The following is a 22,521-nucleotide window of genomic DNA, read 5'->3' on the forward strand; positions in this document are numbered from 1 at the left end:
ATTTTTATTAAGAGAAACATTTATTCAATCAATTAGGGGAAGTTACTTATGTAAAAGATTCCAGTCTAATTGGTTTTTGCCGCATGAGGTCTGGGGTATTTATTGACCGTGATCGGGTTCATACTGTTAAGCTAATTGCAGTTCTTTTAGGCCAATATCAATTTTCAATAAATTTCAATTTTAATCAATCAATTTTAACGCTCATTAGTTAGAACAATGAATTTAATAAACTACATAACTTCAACTGGTTTTATATAGTTTATTTACAGAGATATCGTTTGAGAAATATGGTTTTGAATCGAATAACTATGTTATGCGGATCTGCTATTTCAACTAACTAACCCTCTTTCTATTCGAAAAAGATTTCTTGACGTAGGTTAAAAGTAATGTTTAAGAAAAGTTAACATTATTGTATTGTGGTAACACTGGCACTCGAGTTATGTTAAAGGATATAATCAACACCTCATATATCACAAGTCATGTTACTAAAGACTTTGTTGTGATATATATATATGGCTCAGATATAAGAAATTCAGTTAGGCGCATGTTATGTAGAAGGTCACGGGCTTGTCAAAATTATAATTGTTGTTGTCTTCAATGTAAATAATAAAATTGAAAGCGTAGGAAAAAATATAATGTCGGTTTAAATTTGTTCATGAGAGACAAGGCTATATTTGCCTTGTCACTTAGTCAAAGCAGTGTTGTTCAGTAATAAATGTCAATAATTTTACCTTTTACGAGCAAATAATTATAATTTTTGTCACAGTCTGCATAACATGCATTTTCGTCATAACCCAATAGACTTAATTTTTGTGAATCCATGATTTTCTGCATAATACGGCTCTTGCCTAATCTTAGATATAGTAAGACATCCAAGTAAGTCTGTATTTTTGAAAACAATAGTTTACAAGAAATATAAATAGTAATACTGAAAAAATATATATGAGATACAAAGAAGAAGGGAAGTAGTTAGTTTTTATTATGAAATTATTTTTTGACAAATTACAAGGTCTTAAGCTAAGCTATCAGAAGGTAATAAGACCGCAAATTTAAGTGTTCATACAAATCTGCTCTTGTGGGCCAAATAAAGAGTTTTTAATTTTTTTATTTTGTTTTTTTTTATATTTTTCTGTATTCTGTTTTTTTGTATGAGAAAAAGCGATTTCAGAAATAAGATCAGCTGCATTTCTAATCAGATTTTATGCGAAACACACTGCCAGTATACATATTTAAGTAATATATATGTAAATAAATTTTCGGAAGTTGAATGAAAATAAATAAGCTATAAAATGTGACTTTGACATAAAAATTTTATGTCATAGAGAAAGTTTCGACGTCGTCTTTAATGTTATATCGCCCTTGAACGCTTTTAAAATTCGTTTGAAGCAACATTTACGACGCCCCACTGCAAAACGTAAATCCGTCATAAATGCTAACCGCGCAAAAACAAAGAAAATCAAATAAAAATAAGAAGAAGGAGCCAAATTGGTTTCAAAAATACAAAAGCGAAAAAAAAAAAATAATTCAAATTACTCTTTATGTCCCCTAGGGGGGTATAACTCATTCGCGCCACAACTTAAGTGGCATCGTTAACAGTAACAGTGTTGCCACATGCAGTATATCACAGGAAACCGAATGTATTAAAAAACAAAAACAAAAAAATGAAAATAACACGAAAGATATAATAAAAGTAAAATAATATTAAAAACAAGCATAAATAGACAAACACCAACACCAACACAAGCACACGCACACGTACACGTACACACCCATATAGAAACGTCGAAGGACCCGCACAATATTTGTTTGTCTGTTAAGGAAGTGCATGATGACTACTTCCGGTTTGTTGCTTTTAATAAATTTTATGTATTTTTAAGTTAAGAATTGCAGCGGCCACGTATCCTTTACTCTTTCAAGACTCTTCCATCAGATCATACACTTTCATGCTTGACGAGGAGTGCACGAGACAATAGAAAATATTCGCAGACATCCCAAAACACTTATAAAAAAATTTTATCTTCAGTTTTACGCAAGTACTCGCACATAGTATACTTGCATTTGCCAAAGAATTAACCATAGAAATAGAAATTAGAAGTTAATTTCAAGTTCTAGTTACTCGTTTATTTAAGAAGATACTAAAATTTTTTATATGCTTTCCAGTACCGATTAACACCAGACAACTTTTCTAGTTCATTTGAGTTATTATACGGACAGATAATATCAGGACATTAGTGCAATTTCAACAACAGCAATTATATCCGTCTTGGCAGCTTTAATAAGTCTGTTTCAAGTATCCGCAGATAGAAGATAAGAATATCGACAGATGGGGCTATTCAATTCTTATTGTTATGATTAGCATAAGCAAGCGATGCTTGAATATGATTCTTGCTAAAGAATTCCCACACTTAGTTCATATATAAATAAATCCAAATAAAAATATAAAATTCCGGAAACTGTGATAGTTTAAGGTGTTCATGGAAGATGTGTTGTTATATCAAAGTAGATACCAATTTTTCGTCAACAATGAAATAGTTTCTATTAGTGAACTTTTAGGTAATTGTTTTTATAAGTCCATACATTCATATGTATAACAGCAGTACTTAAAACTTATTAACATGTTCCAATCTATTGAGCCTAGCAATAAATTTGGAAGCGGTCAATGTGCACTTTGTCTTAGCATAAATTTTTATTTATCATAAAAAGTTCTTATTTTATTAACTAATATTATTAATAAGTATTTAATAATTAATTCTTTTTTTTTGATGATTACAAATACACAAATTTGTGTTTCATTATTGCTCTTGTTGAAACATAAAGCGGTAGGGGAGGTTACCGTTTCTCAGGTACGAAAAAAAACTGGATAAGATACTACTTTAACATGGAGCATAGTTCCGTAGATTTCTAAACTACAAATACTACTTACCAAACTAGCGTATATGTATAGTAAACTTCCAAGCACTTCTCTGTCGCTTACCTTGATTCTGTTTTTTTAAAGTATTTAGTTATTATTATTAAAAGAGAGAAAATAGTTTCAGGCAGTCAAGAATGTGGGTTGTGGTATTTTTGGTAAATGTCAAGTAATATACACGGTTGCCACTTGAAAATTTTTTCCTGTACCAAAATTGGTTTAAAAAGGTACCATTTCTGTAAAAAAAGGTCCAAAATTTTGTTGGACCTTTTTATTTTTTCGTTCTGTGTTTTTCATGGTGTTATAAATGAACAAAATATAAAATAGTGCAAAGTTGCATTTATAAAAAAAATTAATTGAAAATATCCACAATAAAGTTGGGTCGTCAAAAATGTACCATTTTTTGAATATGAGTACCAAACGAAGAAAAAATAAAAAAAAAGTACCAATTTTGGTACTAAAACTAAAGTACCATAAGTGGCAACCGTGGTAATATATTCTAATCAGATTATATTATATGTAGCTGCATTTCTATATTATGAACGGGCTAATTGGTCAATGTTAAGTATAAGTAATACTCAATTTTTTAAATTAGTTTCAAAGAATATATTTTAATGTTATCGATATTTTGATTATAGTACATATTCATCTCTATCGTACAGATAGTTTAGACATTTCTATAATATAGCAACAAATTCAATACGTAGAATAAAGAAATAATTTTACAATGCAATGGCAATCAAACTGGAAATACATGAACACATAAATAGACTGATGAACACATAGATAGAATTTGGATTAGATATAGTAAACTGAAGTGGACATGATTTAATTAACTTAATTTGTTAAGAACATTCAGATTAATAAGTGATTGATGAGCGTTTTGATTTTACTGTGGTCTTCTTAAATCTTATATGTAAGATTCATTAATACTATATTTTTACTAATAGATCAAAGATGACAATATTTAATAACTAAATTGTCTGAATAAAAGCATTTAGATCATACACTAGTAGTTCCATGCGATAGTATATAATCAATTGAAATCGTTCTATTCACATATCCGTTTTCTTATTTTGGGCCTTGTCGTGATAAAATACATCGCTTTTTTTTTGATAAAATGCAAACATATTTCTTTGTTAATAATTTGTGATCAATTCTCGGTTCACTGATCTTTTAGTCAAAATTAATAATAATCTTGATCAGTATTTATATATTCCATCAACTGTTAAATACAAAAAAGTATATCTAGGAATTGTTTTAAATTTATTGCACTTCCAAAATTTTTGATTAAACCTGGATTAATTCTCGCAGGAATTACGGAATAGTTTCTCTCACCAAGGACAAGTTGGAATTCCTAGAGAATTTTTATCGATTAAAAAAAGTAGTTCTTTTGAAATTTTTATGCGTCATGGTAGATATAATAAGTTCTTGTATTTAACATTAAGTTAGGACACAATAGTATTGACACAGATGTTTTCAAATACTTACTTTCATATATTTAGATGTTTTCGTATATAAAGACTCAATAAATTTATGATAATGAAAATAGTTTATAAATTCTACTTCTACTAGGTTTCCACTGAAGTGAAGATCTTGTATTTAAGAGCTAATTATAATCCAATTATTTTTAACGATATTTTCTGCGAGTTAAGATTTAGTTAGGATCCAATAGTTTTTTGATAATAAAGAAAGATAGAGATTAATAAATTCTTTGAGTTTTTAATGAGGTTTTTTTTTATATTTAAGACGATGTCAAGACCCGAAAATTTAATTAATGTTTTCTTCTACTTAAAACTAAGTTCGGATCCAATAATAATAAAATAATAAAGATCATTAATAAATTCGAAGGGTTTACATTGAGGTTTTTTTGTATTTGGGATTAAGTTAGAATTTAGTAATTATAAAATAATTAAGATCGTTACTCTATTCGAAAGGTTTTCATTGACGTTTTCTTGTATTATTTTTAAAGAGATTTTCTTCGATTTAAGACTAAGTTAAGGCCCAATAATGTTCATTAAGATTATTTATTTCTAATATAAATAATCTTAATAATAATCTTAATTCATATTAATATTATTTATTATTTATGTATTTAAGATTATGTTAGGACCTTGAAATTATAAAATAATAAAGATCGTTACTCTATTCGAAAGGTTTTCATTGAAGTTTTTTTGTATTGAGATAGAACACAATAATTTTTATTGAGGTTTTCTTGTATTTAAGACTAAGTTAGGACCTAATAATAATAACATAATAAAGATCGTTAATTAATTCGAAGGGTTTTCATTGAGGTTTTTTTGCATTTCAGACTTAGTTATAATTCAATTATTTTTACAGACATTTTCTTCGAGTTAAGATTAAGTTAATACTCAATAATGTTCATTAAAATTATTTATTTTTAATAAATAGACTTAATAATAATCTTAATTTTTATTAATATTATTTATTATTTATGTATTTAAAATTATGTTAGGACCTAGAAATTATAAAATAATAAAGATCGTTACTCTATTCGAAAGGTTTTCATTGACGTTTTTTTGTATTTAGGATTGAGATAGAACCCAGTATTTTTTATTAAGGTTTTCTTGTATTTAAGACTAAGTTAGGACCTAATAATAATAAAATAATAAAGATCGTTAATTAATTCGAAGGGTTTTCATTGAGGTTTTTTTACATTTAAGACTTAGTTATAATTCAATTATTTTTACAGACATTTTCTTCGAGTTAAGATTAAGTTAGGACTCAATAATGTTCATTAAAATTATTTATTTTTAATAAATAGACTTAATAATAATCTTAATTTATATAGAGATTATTTATTATTTATATATTTAAGGTTAAGTCAGGACCTAGTAATTATAAAATAATAAGGCTCGCTACTACATTGGAAGGATTTTCATTGACGTTTTCTTGTATTTAAGAATGAACTAGAATCCGATAATTTTTATTGAGGTTTTCTTGCATTAAAGATTAAGTTAGGATATAATAATTATAAAATAATAAAGATCATCAATAAATTCGAGGGTTTCTTATTGCGGTTTTCTTGTATTAAGGTATAAGTTATAACCTAATTATTTTCACCGAGATTTTCTTGAAATTAAGACTTAGTTAGGATCCAACAATTTTATGATAGTCCAGATATTAAATAAATCCCGTATATTTTCACTCAGGGCACAACTTCAACAACATTAAATTCTAGTCCAAAAATAAACAAGTTCTCTTAAATAAATTATTCCTCTTCTGAAATGACAAAACTACAAGGACATGTGGGTAGGATTTATCTTTAAGCATAAAACAACAATATAAGCAGTCGTACAAGAATTTAAACAAATATGGAGGATTTAGTCTTACTCTTAGACAAACAAATACGCAAATATATTTAGAAATTGTGGAAGCCGGCACAACACAACCCACAAGTGCAGGGCTTCTCCAACACAACTGTTGGGGAAGCACAACTCTACCACTGTGGTGAGTTGTACGCTGGCTACGACGTGTGTTCGTGCATATCACTACAGTGTCGTTCATTTGAAATTCCGTTGCGAAGTCGAGCGAATGCCGCCGTTCCAAATCAGTTAACTCGGAAACGTGGTCATGTTAACTTCATGGCAGTGCCAGCGCGGATGAAATTCTTTAGCGGATGTTCCTTGCGTTCAAATAAAAATGTGTTTAACGGCTGTTAAATTGTGTTTGAATGAATTTATAAAAATTGTTAAATGCGTGTGCCGTCGAGAATTCAAGAGGTCTTCGACGGAAATTGTGTACGAATGATGTTTCGGAGTAAAAATTGACAACAAACGAAATGTGTTTGGGAAATTTGAAGATTTAAATCTCAAAGAATGCAAATTAAATACGTTATCAACATTCGAAACGTGTTTGGATAAGCAAGTAACTAAGTCTACTGTTAGTAACTCGTCCTTTGTGAGTTGTTATAATTTAAAATCATGCACCAGTTCTGCTCTGCTGAGTGTTGAGGACAATTTTTGTGTAAACATTATTTGACATTTGATAAAATTTTAAATAAATAATCAACAAATTTTGTGCACTTGCAACGAAATTATTTATTAAAACACAGAAATATAAGTGAATCCTTAAGTTTATTTGCTAAAACTGAACTTCAATACAAGTCTATAGATACGATTAAGCAAATAAATAGTGATTTTCGAATTAAAAATAATTTTAAAAGCAATCGGACATATCCGATTTGTACACAATTTCAGGTAATAGTTTATTTTTATTTCTTATTAAATATAATTAACAAAAAATAATTGAATATTTATTTATTTATCTTAAATTATTCGAAGGATAATTAGACTTATATGTTATATGTTCAATAAAAAAAATACTCAAACAGAAAAGATTATAGAAATTATGGTTTGGTTAAGTATAAATTATGTTTATTGAAATAATATAAAATAATATATAATATAATATATATAATAATATGTTTATAAAATAATAATGTATAAAAAGGCTTAGGAACGTTTAGTCTAACTGGGTTGGAGTGTTACTTTTTGTGCTCTAATAAATTTAATAATTATAAAAAGAATTATGTTTTTCAAAAACGTAAAAATATAATTGCTTTATAAATTATATGAATTATTCTGCATAAAATTTGGTTATAATTAATGTATAAGAAATAAAAAAAAGTGAAAAAATAAAAACATGATATCAAAAAAAAAAAAAAATAATTTTATAAATCATATGACTTAACCCTCTAGTTCCCAAGAATGCCTTAAGGCAGCTCTGATATGTTTAGTAATCATTATAATTTATTTTCTTATTTTTATTGTTATTTTTTTTCGCTATAATTAAACCATGAGCAATGCGATATATTTGATGTGAAAATAACAAATATATATTGTAGAATTTGCTGATCTGTTTTCACAAATTATTTTTTGAACAAATTTGATTTATATATTTTAAGATTATATTATAAAAAACAAAACTTGGGAATTAGTGAGTTCAGTTGCATATAAATCGATTAGAATTGGCTCATAAGGAACTAAAAAACTTCAAATTTTTATGAATTCTTTATATTTAAAAAATGATGTCTTAATGATCAGGCGATCACGTCATTTATTTTGACTTATTGTTTGCAATTTTGAAATGATCAATAAACGCTTAGGAGTGTTAATGTGTTTTTTTCGCACACAACAGTAAATTTCTTTCTATATAGACTGTACATATATGAATCTTCTTGAAGTGTTAAAGAAACATTCTAAAAAATAATAGATCAAATACTGGTATATCTGGTACGATCAGCATCACGTCACTGATCTAAATGCGTTAAAGGCAGTTTGGGATTATTGAAAGAACATTAAATGTTTAATTTCTTTAAATTTATCACTAAATAATTAATTTCATGATATGGATATTGACTTAGTAGGTGTAATTTGGAAATTCTCAAAAAATGTTTCAGGAGTAATTCAAACTGAAATTCTTATTTTTTAGGAGTGTTAAAACATCAATTTCTTTTCATTCAAAATTTTATACTCACATCCATTTCATTGACTTAATATGATCAGGTTAAATCTTTTCAATATATATTTTTGTTGTTTTTTTATATATATCAATACACCTATTGATTTTTGTTAAACAATTTTTAATATGGTTTTCTTGAAATTTGTAATGAAACTGAAGGGCTTTTAACATAAACTACTTTTAAAATCAAGTGATGATCCCAAAATTTTTGATGACGTTTGATGTTCTGGCAGTTAATTCCAATAGTGTGTTTCGATGGTGAATTGCTTATATCTGATATTTTACTTTTAACATTTCAGAATAGCGTTGAGAGAATAAAAATTTTTATTGTTCTTAGCATCAAAACTAATCAATCACGATTTGAATTATCACTAAAATAATTATTTACAAAAATTATCTTATAGAATTAAATAAAGAATAGATATCTCACTCTAAAATAAATAATCCAAATAATATAAGAGTCAAAGTATATTTTTCATACTTAAAACATATATATAAACGATCGATTTAATGATCCAATTGTGTTATTATTCAAAAAGTTAAACTTCTTACTTGATTTTAACAATATATTACTTTATACAATATTCAATATTATTAAAAATACTGTAAGAGTTTATCATTAGAAATGGAAGACAACTAACTGAAGTCACATAGCCTGAAAATACTTTATTAGTTGTAATTAGTTTTAAAAAATAATTACAACTCGTTGACTGTATTTCGATTAAAACAAAAAAAAAATAAATTTTTGAAAACGCAGAGTTTTTCTTTAATATAAAATAACAAAAATTTTCAATATTATAAATTTAAATATCGTAAATAAGTTGTATATTGTCTTAATGTAATAATACTTGAGTCCACGGTTCAAATGAATGTGGTTCAATTTCTGACACCTGCAGTTCAAAAACAAGATATGAATATAAATGTTAACTTTATCTATTAGCCACACTTAATATGTATTACTAACCTATTAAATGTTTTCAAAAGTCTAGATATTTGAAGCTGCATATTTGTTAGAGCCCAAAACAGCTGCATTGGTCAGTACAAGAATTGATTAGATTAAATATTAAAAAATTTTTTTATTATGAAAAATTCTTATTATTAATTATTTCTGTAATGAAAGTTATTTTATTACTCTACTTACTTTATTTCCTTATATTATCCTTTTAAATTTTTAATTTTTATACTTTTATAATTTTTGTAGCTCATAATTTATCGTGCTTGTTTAGCTGAAGAATGTTTCCTTAGTTAATTATCAAATCGAATATACTGTTACTGATACAATATACACTTCAGAAAGAAAGAATCAAGTTTTTAATTTCAAAAGAATATACTTTTTATATTTTTTAGTTGGTAGTAGGCTTATTATAATACTCGGCCTGACAAATTTACTTCGAAATTCTAAAGAAAGAAAAATTATTTAAGCAAGTCAACTCGTATATTTGGAGTACAATTTTTGAATACTTAAAATGTTTTATATTATATTTGCTTGGTTATATGTAATATGCATTTCTGAAGTATAGAATTTCATCTTTTGTCACAACAACTATAATTTTTGTTCAAATCACTAAAAACGAATAAGTAAAATTATTGAAAATTTCTTCATTTTACATTATCGAACAATTCCCCTTTATAGCATTTAAATATTTATCAAACTATTTTATGAAAACAATTGTTTATATCTTCATTCAATTATTTTTATTTTCTTAGATAAAATCTTTTATCTCGATATTATTATTTCAAAGACGTTCCGATGATTTAATTTTGTGGCACGTTCTTATTGCACCCATGGCGTATGAGTAACGAAATTAATTTCGTTTGTACTTTCTCTTCATGATTTTATCTGCATTGTTTTGAAGATATATAAGAAAGCATTTGCATATCCAATTTTGTGCAATTCAAATAAAATGTTTGCAAAACATAATTAGTAAATACATTCTATTTCTAATAAGAATTTCATTGTATAAATAATTTAATATTTGTGCTCACATTGTTTTCATATAAAGTTGAAAGCATTTAAACTGATACTTGAAACCAAAATAACAATTAAGTTTTCTATATAAGTAATCTTTGTTAAGTTTCATTTCCACTTCGATTATTGTGTTTTCTTCCTCAAAGCACCAATCAATATATTTTTATTTGCATCAATTTATTTAATTTGATTTAGTTCGATTTAGTTATCAATGACTATTTTCAAGTACTAGCCTGGCGGTACCAGGTAGTTGGAATTCGATCAATAGCTTGAATTTCAGTTGTGAAATAAAATTTTGCAATAAAATTTTGGTATTCCTTTTATTCATTAAAGTTTTTTAAAATTCCTGAAACTTAAGAAATATTTAAGAGTAGATGGAGTGAAAATAAAAATATTATGATTATAGTTGTATTGTTTGTTTGCTTCCTTCCTTTCCGTTGAAGTAACATATTGAATACATATCTTTTTTTTATTTTTCAAAAATTTTCAAAATTAAAAATGAACTCATAAATAAATTATTTAATTAATTTTTCTTTTAATATAAATAATATAAGGTCTTTTACACCAAGGAATTATTAAAATATTTATTTATATTTTGTCAATTTGTAATGAAAGAATTTTTTTATCTTCGACATTATCACTTGTTCAAAATTTTTAAAGCTCCTAGATACTCCTATATACAACATTTCTATATCACACCTTAATAATTTAAATAAATTAACTAATTTTAATTTTATTAATTTCACGTTAGTTGTGTTTGTCGGCTAATTTTTAGTGTTGGCTGAGCTTCGTCTTCTGTTCAACCATAAAAGCCATTTTGTTACTATACTTTGGATTATGAAATTGTATGTCTTAAAACTGAACTGTAAGGTTACTATATCTTCAAATAAAATTGAGTAGCTAACAAAATTTCTTCTTTTCGGAAGATCCATAATTAGGATGTTCGTGAAACTAATTAGTTTATAGATATACCACAGCGGTATATCTCAATCTATCTGTGTTTGGCCATTAGCAAAAGAAGTGTGCATCTATTTTTTTGCATCTTTTAGTGTTTTTTAATATTATTTTATTTTTAATAGTACTCTAAAATTCTTAAGCTATTGAAAATATGAAATTATTTCAATTCACTCATAAACAATATAGCTATCCCAAGAAGAACAAAAAGTACTTTGTACTTTCACACAAATCTAAAATGATCAAAACTGTTTGAAAGCATATCATCCTAATCTTAAAATAAAAATGAAAATAAATCACAAGAAGTGTCAAATATAACCCAATACCTACTCATGTATGGTAAATCATCTCTAATTATATAGAGTTCAGTCCTAGTTAAACTTCTTTTTAATACTAAATTTATTTCATCAATAGCCAACTGAAATTTCCACTCACAACTGTAAGAAAAAACCAGGATTGAAATCTGTGTACCAAAAAATTGCAGGACATTTGTAATACTCCATTCCAATAGACAAAAATCAATTAAATATAATAAGTGTATGAGTTTATAATAATGAAGTTAAAATGGGTAATGCTCTACCCGAATTTATCTATAGTTTTATCTAATTTGGTACTCGTTAGTAACGCGTATGGAAACATAGATCTTTCGAAAAGGTATTTGATCGCATGATCTTAATACCTATTCACCACTGTTGGTTATTGTCTAAGCTTTTGTCGCAATACTGAACAGTTATCATAAGATTATCAAACAGCGTAATTTTTAGTTAACAAAAGAGGGCTTTTCAATTGTGTACTTAGTATGAAGTAGCACTTGTTCTCAACACTGAGTTTTCTTTAATAAAAAATCAAATGCAATCAAGCCCCACTGCGATTAAACAAATTCCCTATCAAATATATGCTCACTAGTGTTAGTACGATATTTCTTTCCATTAATAGTGGTTTTGAAAGTTTCTCATAAAAGCAGATATGTAACTCTTTGGTGACTTCCCGAACGATGTGACAATCATATAACCAAACTATTTGTTAAGAGTTTAATATTAGAGATGGTGTGGTGTAAGGTTTACTATAATCCTCTCTGTGAAATCAATGCAGTGAAACTTATAATCATTTCTTATATTCTTAATCCTATTCCTTTTAATACTCATTCTGGACTTTATAGAAATTTAGATTTTATAGAAATTTATTGCACAGTTTTGGATTTCAGACGAAACAAGCATTGAGAGAATAATTTACCTGACAGTTTTTTGGTTTGTTTGGTGGTAAGGACAACAGATCTTTTAAAAGGAAGGAAATTGATGTAGTTTTAATTTTATTAGATTTTTTGTGAGATATTTGATTGTTTTATAGTAAATAGCGCATTGTAATGAAAATACCATTTTTCAGTTCTTTGCTTTTTTATTGAATATTTGAGAGAACTTAACACAAATCTGAATTGTATTGAAGTAGATAACTGGGCCTATGGCAATAACGAATTGAAGTTCAAAACTTTTAGTTACGAATTTATTATTTATTATTATTTAAATAATCAAATGGTATTTATATTAGACATCATTCCGTATAAAAATTTATTTCACGATACTTAAATGGCTAAAAAAAATTCTTAGTAAGTAAATACTAATTGCTTTGTTAAAAATTAAGGTTTAAATTTCATCGAATTTTAATTAAAATTAAACTCGATTAAGTCACACTTTTTACAATATTTTTTTTTATTTTCATCAATTTCATAATTAACGACTTGTCACGACTTTATAGTACTACAATGTACCGTTGATGTAGGTGAGTTGATCAATTGGACTAGTCGTAGCACTTAATAGAAATTATTTATAAATTGCTCAATAGGTAAGAATTTTTGAGTTGAACTACCTATATACTATTTAGTAGAGACTAGTAAGTTGTATTCAGAGATTATTCAATGAAATCAATCAAAAGCAGTTAATTTCCTAATAAAGTTTTCAAATATCACAGATGAGTGTGATATAAATATTTCACCATTGGTAATACAGATATATGAGTAATCAAAATCCGATGACACAATAATCAAAGACGTCCAACACATTATCTTAACAAAAAATATCTATGAAGATTTTATAAATAGTAATTAAACACAACAACAAAAATTTTTTTAATTCATTAAATATTGTCAGATATTTAGTTTTCAGATTCCTTAGTTTTCTAATGCCTCTTTCGACTGGAAATCATCTTAAATCTTTTTTAATTGAGACTCACTTTTAGTGCAATTTTTATTTTCGATTGGTAAATATTTACCAAAATTTATAACACTCGAGATTAATTTATAACATTCCAGATATGTTGCCAGAGTAGTAAGATTACTCTAAAATTCACAATTTTGTTATATGGCTTGACTTTTCTTCTTTAGCTGTTTCGAATATTGCTAAATTCCCATCATCAGTAATCTTTGAAATAATTCTTGTATTTAATTATTCGTAAATAATTTTTTTGAGACTGTAAGTTCCAGGAATTGACCTCGTGCCCTACCAAATTTAAGACTTAGAGTTAGCGCTCATTAACCAACTGCTCTAAAGCCGTACTTAACTTTTATGTTCGTACATTTTATTTAAAATAAAACTTTTATTTATTATCCTGCAGATGTCTGTAAAATATAGTCCAGGTGTTGGTTTAAATAAAAATGTTTAAAAACCTATAAAAGTTTTTTAGGAACTGTATTATTTGATCATTGACCGATTAAAAACAAAATTGTTGACTATTATTAACTATTAATTATATTATTATAATTTACTATTATTAGTGAGTATTATACTATTAATTATTTTCTTAAAATTATTATGTTATTATATATTTTTGTTATTTAATATTTAATTGTTATATACCATTATTTTATAATATTGTATAATTGCTATTATTACTAATTTTTATATAATTAATATTTTATAATTATATCAAAAAATTATATAATTAATTGCTATTATTAGTAATTATTATATTATTAATTATTATTTAAATATACTAAATAATTATTATTATTAGTTATTTTATAATATGTATTGTTTTGTTATATCTTTCATTATTTAATTCAAGTTAGCAGATAGTTATAGGCAAATGATGTGCTAATTCTAGTACATATATAAAAATTCCTTCAACTTATAGGGTAAACACATGTAATTTCGGTAATTATTTGATTTAAGATTGACAGATGATTGGCCTTTCCCATTCATACAAGTTATGTTGTGCCGGTATTATTTTTGAAAGGATTTGAGTACCGCCGTTTGTCAATTAAGGTTCTTCACGTCACCAACTCTTTTGCAAACCTCCATCTTGGCCTGTAACTTCACCCACAACCTAATTCCTCAAACTATATAATAATTAGGTTGCGGGTAGGTGTTTTTTAAAATAGTGATCTTCTGCTGGCTGTTTGGTTCGTGGAAGATATTTTATTTCCCTCCCACCATCCAAACACAGGTAGGACATCTGCTATCCACCACCTGCATCGCCTTCTCTAGGAGTTACAGCGTCACCCGAGGATAGTACATATAGAACTTTCATTTATTTGCAGTTAAATATCCATCTATTTTTGGCTTTGATATCGTTAAAATATTTTACTTCTATATCATCTATATTCTTTACAAAGAATTTCAATTAATTTTTAATAGTAGAAATAATGCAGGTTTCATTTGTGAAATAACGACTTTTTGACATACCATATTAAGCGTAGTCATTTAGATGTTATTTTAATGTGATTTTATGTTAATATTTTCTTAGAATTTAGTTTTTAATTTACTATTAAACATAAAATTTTATTATAATTTATAAAGAGGTTTTTCGAACAGTAGTGAAATATAATAACAAAAATTTATTTTTTATATTATTTTAATTAATTGAATTTTTGGCTGACCATACAGCTGTTTCGACTATTGCCAAATACTCATCATCAGTGGTCTTGGAAATAATTCTTGTATTTAATTATTCGTAAATAATTATTTTTTTGAGACTGCAAGTACCAGGAATCGAACTCGGGTCCTGCCAAATATGAAGCTCAGAATCAGCGCACCTTAACCAACTGATCCAAAGCCGTACTTAACTTTTTATGTTTCTCATATTTTTCTGGAGTTTTGTTACTATTACTATGAAAATTTTTTATTAACAATTTTACTTGCTGTGTTTATATTAGAACGAAATCATAAACCAGCTGTAGAATAATTGAATTAATTAATTAATTAAAATTTTATTTTTAATTGCTAAATTTCAATACTATTCTGTTCGTAGAGGCATTATTTGTTGCATGATTTTTCTTTCTTATGTACAGAACCTAATCTAGGAACGTAATGCTGAGAAAGTCGTGCTAATGTTACTCCACTTGTCGCATGGGCGAAACCAATATAATTCAACGTCAACTTTTCCAGACGAAAGTGACTATTATATTTAATTAGAAATTAATAATTAATAATTATAATTTATGAAAGAAATATAAAATTATTTTTATATTAAATTAAACACATATTTGTATTGCAACTTTTTTTATGACCAAAATCAATTGCCATTGATTTAATGCAAATAAAACGAAAGGATTCGATTTAACGAGAATGGCATCGTTGTTTCAGATGCGTCAGGTTTCCAATGCGGAAGGATTTAATTAAAGCAATTTTCAATTAATGCCTGTATCGGTTCCTCTCATAACTAAATAAATATGCAAAAATGCTAATACCTTTGCGAAGTGAAAAAATATGCAAATGAAATGAGTTGAGTTGAGTGAGTTTTTCACTTTTTCGGTTTTTCTGGTTTTTTGCTTTTGTAGGCTTGGCTACATGGTGGAGTCAACCTTTCTGGTATTTGGAAAAAGTTTTATTTTCGTTGTTATAGTTCCATTTTGCTGACTGAAATTAAAAGTTTCTAATTGCCAGTTTGTTGATTAGGATTTCGCTTTTTATTTTGTTATTTTGTTCTCCGACAGTTTGCGTTTTACAGAGGCAAATATGAAAAAAAAGCCAAATATTAGTTAGAAACAAAAATGAAGAAAAACTTTATAAATGTTAAAATTTAAAAGGATCCTTAGCCCTTTTCAAGCTGTTGAAATATGCGAAAATTATTTCTCAATGTAAGAATTTATTAAATTTATTAAAATTTCTGAAAAAGTTTCTGCCTTCATTTTATTTTTTTTTGGGAAATTAAAAATTAATATAAGAAAAATTTCTTTAATTTCATTATGTAGCAAAATTAACATATCATAACTCAAGTTGACCGGCTTGTGCACAGCTGGAATTTGCATAAAAAATTCTGGCAAATGTCGGCAAGTGAAAGCTGGAAAAATCGCAGGAACACATAAAATATTAAAATTCTTCACAAATTAATGTTGTGCTAAATAATTTCATTCATTTACTCATTCGCTCACATTTACGCAGGGAGTTGAGCTGCCAGGGATACGAGGGGGTTAGGGGTTGTCGACTATAGATTCTTGGCTGTTATGGAATAAGTGGCATGCAGTCGAGGGTGTTGTAGGTGTTGTGGGTGTTGTAGGTGTCGTAGGTTGATGGCGATGGTTATGGCTGTGGCTGTGGCTGTGGCTTTGGTAGATGTGGCATTTCTTATCCAGCTCTAAAAGCTGATAAGGTCCTGAAGGTGTTGGCGTATGACAGTTATGCTAACGTGTGTCGTAAATTGTGCAGGTTGTTGCTGTTGCTGTTGCTGATTTCCACAATGCAAATAAAGTTAAGCGCTTTAAATTCAAAAGAAATCCGAAAACATTCAGAACGTGCGAAGTATGCAAATATTTGCTGTACCTCAAACCTAATAAATGTGAAAAAGGCAACATTTCCCTTCAAATGCAAACAAAGGATTTTATTTTTTATTTTAAATAAAACTCCAGCGCAAATCATTAGACAAGAAAACAAACGGATATAAAGGAAAAAACATATATATATATATTTTTCTAAAGAGAGAAAAAAAAAGAAAAAACCAACAGCAAAATAATCCATTTAAAAGTGAAATGAGTAAGCGAGTTTGTCTACTATAAAGTCTATTTGTCTTTCTATCTAACTGACGGTGTGTGCTTTGCGGTTGAATATTTCTTTAGCTCTATGTCTATTTTAATAGGGGTGCCAGTGTTTCGAAGTCGCTTTCATAGCGTACTAAATAGTGAACTAAACCACTAAACAACATTCTATTGAAATATGTACAAAAACGGACCGACAAAGTAACTAACTGTATAGACTACAAACATAGACTAGATATAGATATTCCATAGACTAGTGCACCACAGGCAGTGGCAATGGCAACACTTTAAAAGTGTGCAAAAAGTGTAAATATGAGTATATCAACAGTTAAGTGCGAAAATACCGAAAGCTACAAATTTCAACACTTCGATGTGTACTTGAAAATGCACAAAAATTAAATACTCTTGAGTTCTTTGCTACCACATAACATAATACGAGCATATATATATGTATGTATGTCATACAGGATATGATGTATAAGTGTATCGTTTCAAGTATGCTCTATAAAATTTTACTCTATTTAAACGTAGGAATACGTATAGGTATAGGAACGTTAGATATTTTGCTAAATTTATTAAGAAAATAATGAAAGTAATGAAAAAGCATTAATTTTATTTCTCAACAAAAAGCACATACATTAAGACTGAAAAGTTTTCGGAAATTCTCATTTAAAATTCGCGCGCTGTATATTTTTCGATATTTTAAGTTTATGTAGTTTGGCAGCACTGTCCTTAATTACTATGCCAAAAATGAGCTCGATCTGTCAGACAGTTCGTTTACGGCAGCTGTTGAAACCAGTTCACCTCAGTAGTGCGTTGCGAAATGTCTTCGACGGTCGTACGACCGTCCTGGAAGGCTTTGTACCACTCATAAACTTGAGTTTTCGATAAAACTGATTCCCCATAAGCCTTTTGTAGCATTCGCAACGATTCTGCACACGAAATTTCGTTCGAAACACAAAATTTGATGCAAACTCTTTGTTCAATATTTTTTTCCATTGTTTTTTTCGCAACGCCCTACTGAGGTGAACTGGTTTCAACAGCTGCCGTAAACGAACTGTCTGACAGATCGCGCTCATTTTTGGCATAGTAATTAAGGACAGTGCTGCCAAACTACATAAACTTAAAATATCGAAAAATATACAGCGCGCGAATTTTAAATGAGAATTTCCGAAAACTTTTCGGTCTTAATGTATTTTATGATAAAATAACACTGAGTTAGTAATAAATAAATTTATGAAATTTCATTTCTCCATTTCTCCATTTCTCTATTTGAAACATTTGATTTACTACATTTTCAGACGTGAGTGCTCGCAGGATATTTCATTGCACGCATTAAAAACCCATTGAGCATAAATTGTGTATATTTGTGTCAAAGTTCAAACATATGAGAATATGTTATGAATTATTTAAATAATGCACCTGTGCGACAGAATGAAACTGTGTCCATTTGTCATAAACAGGACTAAAATAACATAACACTGATTGGCATTTAAAAAACTGAAATGGAGAAATTTTCCAAAAAAAAACTACTATTCAATATGAAATTTAGTTCATTTTTTTATTTTAGTTTAAAATCACACATGAATTATGTTATTTAATAAAACTTGATAAATTAAAATTGAAGATAATGCAACGACTAATCACTCAAAAGGTTACTGCAATTTTTTAATTAATACAAGAAAGTTCAATTCTATTTAACGATAAATCCTTCTTCCTTAAAATTCTTCCTCAACTTATCACTCAAAAGGTTATTGAACTATTTTTTTATTAATGCAAGAAAATTCAATTTTAATTGACAACTAATTTTTCATCCTCAAAATTGTACTGTAGGATGAATTAAAACTAATTAATTAAATTAAAGAAAATGCAACAACTTATCACTCAAAAGGTTACTGCAATTTTTTTATTAATACAAGAAAGTTCAATTCTATTTAACGATAAATCCTTCTTCCTCAAAATTATAAAACAGGATGAATTAAAATTAATTAATTAAATTAAATTAAAATTAAATGAAATGCAGCAACTTATCATTCAAAAGGTTATTGAACTATTTTTTTATTAATACAAGAAAATTCAATTTTAATTGACAACTAATTTTTTATCCTCAAAATTGTACTGTAGGATAAATTAAAATTAATTAATTAAATTAAAGAAAATGCAACAACTTATCACTCAAAAGGTTACTGCAATTTTTTTATTAATACAAGAAAGTTCAATTCTATTTAACGATAAATCCTTCTTCCTCAAAATTATAAAACAGGATGAATTAAAATTAATTAATTAAACTAAATTAAAATTAAATGAAATGCAGCAACTTATCATTCAAAAGGTTATTGAACTATTTTTTTATTAATACAAGAAAATTCAATTTTAATTGACAACTAATTTTTTATCCTCAAAATTGTACTGTAGGATAAATTAAAATTAATTAATTAAATTAAAGAAAATGCAACAACTTATCACTCAAAAGGTTACTGGAATTTTTTAATTAATACAAGAAAGTTCAATTCTATTTAACGATTAATCTTTCTACCTCAAAATTATAAAACAGAATGAATTAAAATTAATTAATTAAATTAAATTAAAATTAAATGAAAAGCAACAACTTATCATTCCAAAGAATACTGAAATTTTTTATAATGGCAAGAAATTTCAATTCTGTTGGAATGCTAATGTTTCTTCCTCAAAATTATAATACAGGCTAAATTAAAATTAATTAATTAAATTGAAATTGAAATTGATTATTGAAATTTTTTTTTTATTAACACAAAGATTTATTCTTTTTAAGACTAATTTCTCTTCTTTAAAATTATAATACAGAATAAATTAATTAAATTATTAAAATTAGTTAAATTAAATATAAATTAATTTAAAATTAAAATTGAACAAAATGCATACCTTGCATAATGCATAATTAATTAAATTTAATTTAAATTCAAAAAAATGCAACAACTTATCACTCAAATCACTCAGGTTACTGCACTATTTTTTATTAATACAAGAAATTTCAATTCTATAGGACGTTTAATTTTTCTTTCTTAAAATTATGCAGCAGATTAAATTAAGATAAAGTAATTAAATTAAATTGAAATTAAAGAAAATGCAATAACTTATCACTCAAAAGGTTATTGAAATTTTTTTATTAATACAAGAAAGTTTAATTTCATTTGAAGACAAATTTTTCTTCCTTAAAATTATAAAACAGGTTAAATTAAAATTAATTAAATTGATTTAATTAAAATTAAAGAAGATGCAACTCACTTTGAGTTGTGAAGGTAACTGAAATTTTTTTATTAGGACAAGAAAATTCATTTTATTGAACGACTAATTTTTCTTCTTCAAAATTATAATGCATATTTAAATATTATATATAAAGTAAATATAATTGCCAATTTATTCTCTCTGATTTATATCTTCTCATATATTTCTCTATATATTTAAATAGTTAAATTAGATATTATTAACTAATTATTATCTCTCATTTATATATCCTTTTATTTCTATATATTACGTGTATAAATGGAAAGCATGTAGTGTGGAGTATAATCAGTCTTTGAGTTCAGATATTCTACTTCAAACCCATCTACAAAAGACTGTGTTGATTAGTGACTTCTTGAAGCTCAAGGTTGGGTTTTTTTTTCTTTGTTTTTGTTTTTGGTGATTTGATTTTTGTCATACTTTTCTCTTGAGCCCTCGTCTAATATATGTGAGTATTCCTGATATGTCTGAAATAAATTTTAATCCAAATACGTTGCATTATGCAATTACTGAGTTCTATGATTACTTTCCTTAAGTGAATATTGCTTTATTATAATTACTTATAAATCAAATGACATTTTTTTTAACTCAACCATTCTCTTTTCACTTCTGCAGTGAAGTGCATACTTGAAATGGAATTTTTTCGAAAGTAGTTTATTTTTTAGTATCGTTTAAAAGTGCAATTACATTTTCTTACTGAGAGCTGCTTAAGCTGCTGCTTTTAAAAAAATATTCACGGAGTTTCTTATTTCTGCAGCAAATATTCATGACGACACTTAAGAAGTTTTTAACTTAACGTCACTTTAAATAACGCAAAAGTTGGTGGACCTAAAATAGCTTGAAAAAAGTAGTTCAGATATCAACGGTAGTGCTGCTGTTATTCCAATAACTAACAAAAACTCAGTCAATGTGCTAAGAAGTTTGTACGCTGAAGGAACTTCAATTAAAAAATATCGTAGCTTCTCTGTTGATTACTAAGTTAATAACTTTCCGGTACGTAACACTTTTCGCCTAAAGACTTACAACTTTCACAATGTACATATTTTGACAATTAATTAAAGTTTAAAAGTGTATATGGTCGTGCACAGTTTTACTTAACAGTGCAGCGCATAAGATGTACTCCATGGCGTATGAGTCACATTTTAAAATGAAAGAAGGACAAGAAAATGTATTTCACGCAATTTACAAATTACCTTCGATATAATTTTAAGTATGGTCAAGAAAAAGATATACAATAAGTTATAGCTTAGCCGAAAACTTCAAATTATTAATAATAGAAAAAAAATTTTTGTTGTTGTAATTTGACTACTGTTCGAGACAAAAACCTCTCAATTAAAAAAAAATAGTTTATATTAAGATGTAGTGTCGTTTGTGTTGCGAAAACAGACGTTAAAAATCCATTTAAGATCAATTATAGTATTAATAATAATATATATAGAAAAATACATATACATATATATATCCGTAATGATATAATATATATCATCTTCATCAATATCATTACGGTATACATATTTACATTATATTATAAAATTTTCAAGTTATGTGTCATGATTTATATAAAGTTGATGAAAACATAAAATAAAGAGAGAGGGTGTGAAAGCTCACTATATTCCACTAAAATACTAGTAAAAGCAAAGCGATAAATGATATAAAAGCATGATAGATAGCGATTTCTTTAAACAGTATTAGTTGGAGACACCGCATAAGAAAACTTGTATATTAAAAATTGTTCAGTATAATCTTTTTTAACTTCGACACGTTTTCTCTAGCAGATCTATAATTAATGGATCTCATCTGTGCTCAGTTCTATGCCGTCGCAGCAGCTTTTACCTTTACATTTGATAAATGTGATAGTTGAGTTGTAAGAATAAACATCAGCGAAATATTGCTGAAGGGCTGACTTGAGTGATGGTCGATTCGGGTTAACTGTGTTTATTCAAGAAGGGTGAACTATTGATATGTAAATTATTTTATCAG

This window comes from Teleopsis dalmanni, chromosome X (genome assembly GCF_002237135.1).
Source record: "Teleopsis dalmanni isolate 2A chromosome X, ASM223713v2, whole genome shotgun sequence".
Lineage (NCBI taxonomy): Eukaryota > Metazoa > Arthropoda > Insecta > Diptera > Diopsidae > Teleopsis > Teleopsis dalmanni.